The sequence below is a fragment of the Falco rusticolus genome, chromosome 2 (genome assembly GCF_015220075.1).
Source record: "Falco rusticolus isolate bFalRus1 chromosome 2, bFalRus1.pri, whole genome shotgun sequence".
NCBI classification, from domain to species: domain Eukaryota; kingdom Metazoa; phylum Chordata; class Aves; order Falconiformes; family Falconidae; genus Falco; species Falco rusticolus.
This window is the reverse complement of record NC_051188.1, coordinates 89,036,861-89,045,199: the sequence shown is the minus strand read 5'-3', so window position 1 is coordinate 89,045,199 and position 8,339 is coordinate 89,036,861. Positions and strand designations below refer to the sequence as shown.

Below are 8,339 nucleotides of genomic sequence, written 5' to 3'. Positions count from 1 at the left end.
GACCTCTACCTGCTGTTTAAATGTAAGATCTTTTTTCATAAACTTTTTTTTTCGATTAAAAAAAAATCCCACCCCCCCTTTTAACAAGGGCAAATAATCTGCATTTTTTTCTCAGGAAGAACACTGTCTGGAATCTTCCCAAAAAAATTCAATTCAATGCCAACACTGCTTATGGAAAATTTCAAACTTGTGAATGCTGGCAAAGTTTCACAAGCAGCTAAAAACCTGTATAATGCAAAATGTCAGACAGCTTCAAAATAAGTGACACACCACTGCACACCGCTAAACAAAGAGGTTATCCAAGAGAGATACACAGCTGTAGAGATTTCATATCAGCCTTACAACATTTTCACTGATTGAAACCTGCTAGGTCAGTTCAAACCTATTGACCTGGTGAAAAGAGACTGTAAATATCTGGACCTTCTGGTCTTGCTCTACAACTGTTTTGTGTAGCAGAGCACAGCCAGACCAAATATGAGACCTTTGCATTCCTTTTCTGGGTCCAAACAGCCAGAGGGTTCTTTATACTGGACACAGTCCTCTAAGGTGCATGGTAATACTTAAATAAAAAACATGTCAGTTGGTCATCAGCCTCCTATATCTGAACACATTTTTTAACTACTCTTTTTTCGTAAGTAGGAACCATTGGAAGGTCTAAATCCAAACACATTTTCCAGACCCCAAGCAACACTGACAAATAATGCGTTCCCAGATCACGTTTCACTGTTCAGCCTGTGTATTTCCCACTCCTTTGCTACTCAGTATCTCTGGCTTATGAACTTCCTCCAAACGAACACCTTGCCGTGCTTCTTTTGTAGACTTTCCTCTGATACGTTGTTTTTCAGCATTACCCAGTTCCCAGCAATGTCTACCTGGGGACTTGGGGAAAATTGTAATTTATAATGCCATGAAAACCTTCTTTGAAAGACTTGGTTTATTTGATAAGCATTTTTAGGCAATTTCTTCAAAAGAATCTTGTGTGCTAATACACAATTGTTCAGGTCAATCTTTGTTTCATTACTTCATTCACTGCAACTATTTTTCTCATCAAAAGAAGGGATTTCTTGGAGCTTCATTCATCTTCCTTTGCGCTCAAGCCTTCGGCTCCCAAGCATTTTGGCCGCCTGTATGCACAGGCAGTTCAGCGAGCATCACTGCTTTCGTTGTCTGTATTTGCCCTAGGTTTGGATTTTGGATTGGCACAAATTCAGCCACACTGCTGACTAACACAGGAGGGTATTTCTGGTCTTAGAGGTGATTGTTGAGCTGTACCACGGGGTGGCTCAGCACCCCCAAGGGCATACGGTGCTTTTGACCCTAAGCTCCATGGGCTGAAGGGAGTTGGTGGCTTTGTGCCGCAAGTGTTGGTATGGGCTGCAATGTCCCTGTCTTAGTAGCCCGGCCATTTATTCTGACAAATGTCAGGCCAGATGCTATCCAAAACCCAGGTACCGTGGCAGCGTGGGCACCTTTCCAGCTCAGGTTGTGCTTTCCAAGCCTTGTTTCCCAGAAGCTATGTGAAGCTTCCCACGAACACCAAGCTAGCTCTCTCAGTGAGCATCGTAAAGACCAGCAGTGACTGGAAAAGTGCAGCTGGATGGGTCAAAACCTTTTCACAGCCTTCCAGGGAAAAGTGATGGGCAGCACACCAAGCCACAGCACTCAGCTAGTGCTTGAGCTCTGTGGTGAGGATACTGCCTGGTGGGAGCAGGTCACGCAGCAAACACAGGAGGACTGCCAGTTGCTGAAGCTAGGGGATATGGCAGGTGACCATCCCGGGGTTCTGTGCTGATTTTCTCCTGTCTCTAATGAGGCACATAACAGAGCCACCTGGAGAACAGAGAAGCCTCTGCCTGTGAGCAGCCTGTGACCACTTAGTGCCAAAGTCAAACCATTTGAACTGTGCATTGGGAGAGGAATGCAAGGTCGTAAAGCATTTGCCCTTTGCTGCCTATGGATCACATATGCATGGTGAGACCTGGGCAGTTTTATAGGGTTGTGATCTCCCACCCACAAGAAAGATTAATCATATACATTTCTCATTCCCCTGTCCAGCAGGAATGCCAAGCCCTGACTCCTCATAACATTTTTGGAGCACCTTGTATCCTTTTTGCCTGACTGCACCTGTCCGATAGGATGATTTTGCAGAATTTGATGACGTTGGTTCCCTGGCCATAGCATGATTTAATGCTTCATACTGTGGTTAAAACACCCTGTCAATTCCAGATGCTTGAGCGGTCTTCGCTTTTCTGTAGGCAGCTTTGAGGGACTTTGCTTCATCCATTAAGATTTGTGCAGGGCTGCACGCCTCTATCACAGCAGATAGCAATAACCAGCAATGCTTTGGGAGGTTCCAGCAACTGTTTTCTTGCCAGGTTTTTTGCCCCAAGGAAAAGGAATTGAAGAACCTCTTTTTCAGACCCACTTTGGGCACAGTGGCTGGGATCAAATCACCTCTGACACATTCCCTTCTGTGGGTCACAGCCCATTCTTCACTGGATGTTTCCAGCTCCTGCATGGAAACTCTTGATACCATCTAGTCTGGGACATTTCTAGTGAAGGACCAAGTGGTTGCCAGAAGATGACAGGCTGGTGATGGCAACCTGGTGGCAATATTCTCTTGTGGTAGCCATAGAAAGACCCCTTCCTAAAGCAGTCTGCAAAGAAAAACAGGAATAGAGTCTCAGTCTGACAGTAAAAATTGGCAATATTTAGAAATATTGATCCTGTAATATCCGAGTCTGGAGAGGGGAGAAACAGGCACTGCTGGCTGAGTGCAAGCACCCAAGCACCAGCACTAGAGGATTCTATAGAATTAAGCGTCTCCACAGGCTTGATTAAATAATTACATTAACTTACAAATGCAAATTAATGTCTGGAGAATTCTTTAGGAATTCTGAACAGACCTATGGGGACTAAAAAAAGGCACAAGAAGATTTTACTGTTTACTGCACAGGAACTCAGCCTGGGCATGTCTTGACAGAACAAAATGACTGAACTGAAACTATTCTTAGCTAGAAAATATCAGAATACTAAAAAATAGGACTTCAAGAAATTATATTCTAGATACCTGTATTTCCTTCCACTTCTGAAAGGGCAGGGCAGAACTGCCGCAGTTAGCCTAATATGAATCTCTCTGTGACGTAAGCCATTACATTTCACTCAGTCCTTTGTGAACCAAAAGACTTTGACTCAAGCAAAAATGCCAGAAAGCCATGCAACGTTGAGCTCAAGGCACTGAGGAGACGGGAACCCATCCTGTCCATTACATTTTGCTTGTGGTTGATCACTTTTCGCCATTTAGAAAGTCAAGTCCAAGATTTTAAATTGAATGAATCTTGTTTGATTTCAGTTACGTCTTTCTCTAGCCTAAAGTGACTTCCCATTACCAGGAAAGCACTGTATTTCACGTATCTCTCTTTTTTCTGTTCCTGTTGTCGTTAAACAGCTAAAGAAAGTTTAAGCCTCCAAATCCTTTTATGAATCTTTGTGGCCTCTCCAGTTTTCAGTCTCTTTAACAAAGGGAACGCAGCAGATATAAACTCACCTTATTTCTACAATCAACTCCAGTAGTAGCATCCCCAAACAGCACTAGTCCTTTTTGTCCCATGTGTATACTAGATTCTTTTTGAGATGTCTTGTGATGGCATCCCTTTAATCTTATCTGAGGTCTCTGCTTTTCAGGATTCAGTAGTATCTTCTAGGTACATGATTTGCGTTCATTAATCCTAGATACAAATTTGCATGTGTACACATTCAGACATAACTTAAGTGGTTCCATTCACAAAGTAATCCAGTCTGTGTGATTGTTTTGCATTGCCTTTTTCTCATCATCCAGATGTACTCACTCCAGTGTCTTTGTCACAGCCACAGATAAAATCAGTGGCAATACTGTGGTGACTTCTAGATCATGAAGGAAGCGTTGGGCCACAACTAAGGCTCCACCTCTGTAAACAGTCCAAATGTTTGGTTATTTTTTGTAATGTTACTTATTTCTTCAGATCTATCAGCCCAGCAGTCTTTAAGCCATTGAACATATATTGAAACTAAAACTTAGTGTGTGTAGTATGAAGCACCTTAACAAAGTCTACTCCATCTACACAATTTTGTGCTGAAGCTTCTCACCTACTCAAGTAACGAAGTTCGGGGTGTTTGCCAAGATCTTTTTTCCTTAAGCCACATTTCCTCATATTCGTTAAGTCCCTGCCCTTTTATTCTTTATCAAAGAAATCCCATGTTTTCTTTTCCGTTATTTTGCTGAGGACTGACTTTACAGGATGGGTTGGCTTATTAGTACCTGACTCATCCTGCTCAGACAAATGGGAACTGGCCCTGATATCACCCTTTCTGAAATGGCTCAAGCCTTTTGAGATTTAAATTCATTACTGTAAATGGACCAGCCACCTCTGCTGACAAAGGCTGGCAGCTGTGTATTCTGAGGCATATACCACTCCACATTTTCCCTATACTTGTACTTCTCATGAGGCATTTTCTACTGATTGCTGACCTGAAACAGCTCATGATGTCTAACAGATTTTTGGTCTGACAGCCTTTCCTTTGTTACGTTCACTTTTAACACACCAGGGTTATCTGTAACTGCAGATTAAATAGTATCAATGGAATGACTGCTTATCCCTCATACTTCCTTCACTTTGTTCAGACAGACACTTCACACGTTTTTCACAGATTCCTTCTCAGTGTAACTGTCCCAAATACACTATGCATGAAAAATGCTCCTAGTACAGTTGTAGCTTATACCACAGAACACCACTTTAGTTGACATGACTTAGACCACACTCCTTTCTTCTCAAGTAGATTAATTCTAATAAAGGAACTGACCTTGCTAGCAAACCTATCCCAGCAGAAGTTCATAATCTTAAACCTTGCAGAGTCACTTGTGAGACCGGAAACTGCTTTATTTAATCTTCATGAACTACAAACACATTTTGCTGGTTTTGTCACATGGAAAACAGAAACACTTATTCTACCACCCCTTTTTCATCTACTGATGGAAACAGACATTTCCTAAAACCTGTTGTTGCTAACATACTACAAAGCTCTTTGTCCTCCAAAATCTTCATCAGGGGCAGTTTTAATGGTGATAGAAGCAATATGAAAACAAGAATACTAAATACTTGGGTGTTTGGGTTCTTTTGAAATCCACCTTTTTTTAAAATGCATTGATATGTATCATGGGTTGCTTGGATGAACAGCTGAAATGTTACCAGTAGAGATCATTACTTTTTCCTGGATATCACAAGTGTTTTAGCGGATGGTAGTACTACAAGCACTGCCTCAGAAGCACATGTGCAAGTTCCTGTATTTAATGACACCAAACTCCTGTTTCTTGTGTAGTTTCCAAGGTGGACCACAGCCAGCTAAAATGGAAATTTTTTTTCCAACTCTTCCTCACAGTAAGTCCACAGCTACTACAGTTATGAAGTAAAACTTTTTACCACTCTTAGGAGCAATCTTGTTAATCCTCCTTAGTCATTCCTTCTTAATTAAATTATTCCAGGTAAATATTGGTGCATGTGCAATATTATTAACAACTAAACAGAAAAAGTAATGGAAGACTTTAGTTCCTTGGGTAAGACAACATATTTCCTTTTTATAGATAAGTTTCAAATAGAAGCTGGAAGACAGAAAAATTATTTATAGGATTTCCATGAAAACGTATTTACAGAAGACTACTATAGGAGAAATTACAACAACCTCCCCCTTTCTTTCCTACCCAGACTCTGATTTCCCTCATTCATTGTGGCCACATAGGAAAAACATTAACAGATCACTTCAGCAGACTCAGTAAGTTTACTGTAGAGTGAAGTAACCTGGATTCAACTCAAAATGACCACTCATAACCAGCTGAAGGATTCATCAAGGTTGAAAAATTGCTACTGTTAAGGAAACATGCTAATGTAACTGGATGAAAAAATAACTCTATTTCATTGTAGATCAAGAAGTAAACAACTTTACCTAAAGGGCTTCAAAACAGTCAACATAAAGCTGATGACGCTCAGCTTAGCATCTTATAACCTAGAGCTGTTAGTAATACAGCAGCTAGAGCTTGATAAATCTGGCAGTGTTGCTTAGCACACTGGTGTTTGCTCAGCATGTTGCCAATGCTTGTGAAGAGATGTGAGATACAAGATAAATGCGCAGAACTGTGGCTGAAAATGGCTCTTTACTAATTTTTATAGTTTATTCACAAGTACGTTATAAGTGAGATGGATGCAAACATTATCAGCCATACTGACTTACAGCCGTACCAGTTTTTCATGACTTGAAGGACTCTTCAAGATTACCTAGATGGAATCTGATAGTAACATCATAATAGCCAATGTAATAATTAAGTGTCCAAGCAAAAACCTACCAGCACTGATACGACCCTTCTTTTTTGTGATTATGAGAACTATTACCACTTCTGGTATCTTCAGAACTAACTCCATGACTACTAAGTACAAGTGTAATTTTAAGAGGACATTCAGCAAAAGCCACCAGCTTCACTTGCTTTTTTGAGGGCAAAGTCAGATACAGCATGGTGCCTACTGCTGAGTGACACTAAAACAAGCTCTAGAGAAAAATGTAAAGGAACACTGGGTTACAAGTAAAATTAAGAGTTGGAAGGCAAGGGCTCCGTTCACAGGACTGTGAACAATTGAGCTATAGACTTTTATATACAAGCTATACTCCGCCTCTGGTGTATAAAATCTGACCCAACCTAATCGCTAATTAAGGCCAGAAATTCTACTGCTTACCGTGTATTTTTACCATTGATCTACTCTACACCAGCAAGTGCAAGTTACCAAAAAAAATATTGTGCAAGTATGTTAACTTACGTTGTTACAAAGTGGTGCAAGCATACCTAGGGTACCTGCGGTTTTCAAGTGCATTCTACCCTTGGACTCCTCCATTAGCCGTGAGAGCAGAAAGGGCTGTGAATATCAGTTACAAACATGGCTTCCTTTCTGGCAGCCACGCCAATGGGAGTTACCCTGTTCCTGGTCATACCGGGGTGTCTGTGGCCTACTGGAAATGATAGCGGCTGGGGACAACATTCAGGTGACGGCTGCATCAGGACAAAACATCTCCCTAATGACTCAAAAGATGCTCATATGTGGCTCCTGAGTAGTACAGAACAAGGGGATAAAGGTGAAACAGTTATACGCAGACAGGGCGAACAGCCAACCAGTCAAGAAGTTATGACTTGGGTCTTCACAAAACATCTAGTTATTTGCCTTTCAGTGGCTTCACAGCTTTTCTGAGGTCTTCCCCTGCAATGACATAAAAATTAGATATGCTGAATCGTTGATGGTAATGTGCCCTGTATTCCGGATTTCCATTACCTACGTGAATGACAGACTTGATTAAAATGTCCTTGGGACCAAACATCTTACAGGATATCCTGCTGTTCATAATTTTTAATGCACTTTACATTTGTTGGAAAAACTGGCTTAAAAATCATAGAGCCATTCAAATTGGAAGGTACCTCTGCACACCATCTAGTCAACCCTCCTGTTTAGAGTGGAGTCAGCTACAGCACGTTGCTCAAGGCTATGTCCAGTTGGGTTTTGAGTATGTCTGAAGACGAGACTTCACAATCTCTCTGGGAAACCTGCTCCACTGTCTGAACAAATTCACATCTTTTTTTCCCCCCCTCCCTTATGTTTAAATTGAATTTCCTGTGCTTGTGCCATCATCTCTTGTCCTTTCACTCAACACCAGTGAGAAGAGTCTGGCCCCGCCATCTTTATTTCCCCCATCCGTTCTTCCCACACATGGATAAATCGCCCTGAATCTTCTCCACACTGAGCAGTCCCAGCTCTCTCAGCCTCTCCTCATACCCTAGATGCTCCAGCCCTTCTGCCATTTTAACAGCCTAGCCTCTATGAAAGCATTGTATAATACAGGCTATTAGAGACATGATCCAAACAAGGATCTTATCAATGTATAAATAAAAACACTGAATAGTTTGACCATTTTTTACTTTTCTGTATTAGATCTACCTTGCTGTTGATTATGAATCGACCACCATCTTTCTCTGCACTTGTTCCTTTGGCCTCTTCCATCTTGACAAGAATATTTACTTAAGACCATTTTACATTAATATCACACGTATGGTCAAGCTCAGCAATTCTTTTTCAAGGTAAGTATTTTAGGACCCTCTCCTGCAATACAGGTTTGGGCTGATTCTACAAAAGTTTAACTACAACCTTCATGGAATTAAATAAAAGCAATTAATCTCTGAAGTGTTATGGTTCCTCTTTCATTCTCAGTATCATGGTTAAAATTTCTACGGTGCATGGTACTTGTTTACCATACGCTATACTGAAATACAA

At 41.1% G+C, this 8,339-nt stretch overlaps 1 long non-coding RNA gene across 1 annotated transcript; it reads right to left on the bottom strand.

Moving 5' to 3' along the window:
- Positions 1 to 2,040: 2,040 nt before the first annotated feature.
- LOC119143158 lies at positions 2,041 to 8,137 on the bottom strand. The gene is made up of 2 exons (XR_005102594.1): positions 3,548 to 8,137; positions 2,041 to 2,657 (listed from the first exon to the last, which is right to left on the bottom strand). It is a non-coding gene; the product is annotated as an uncharacterized LOC119143158 (long non-coding RNA).
- Positions 8,138 to 8,339: the final 202 nt, after the last annotated feature.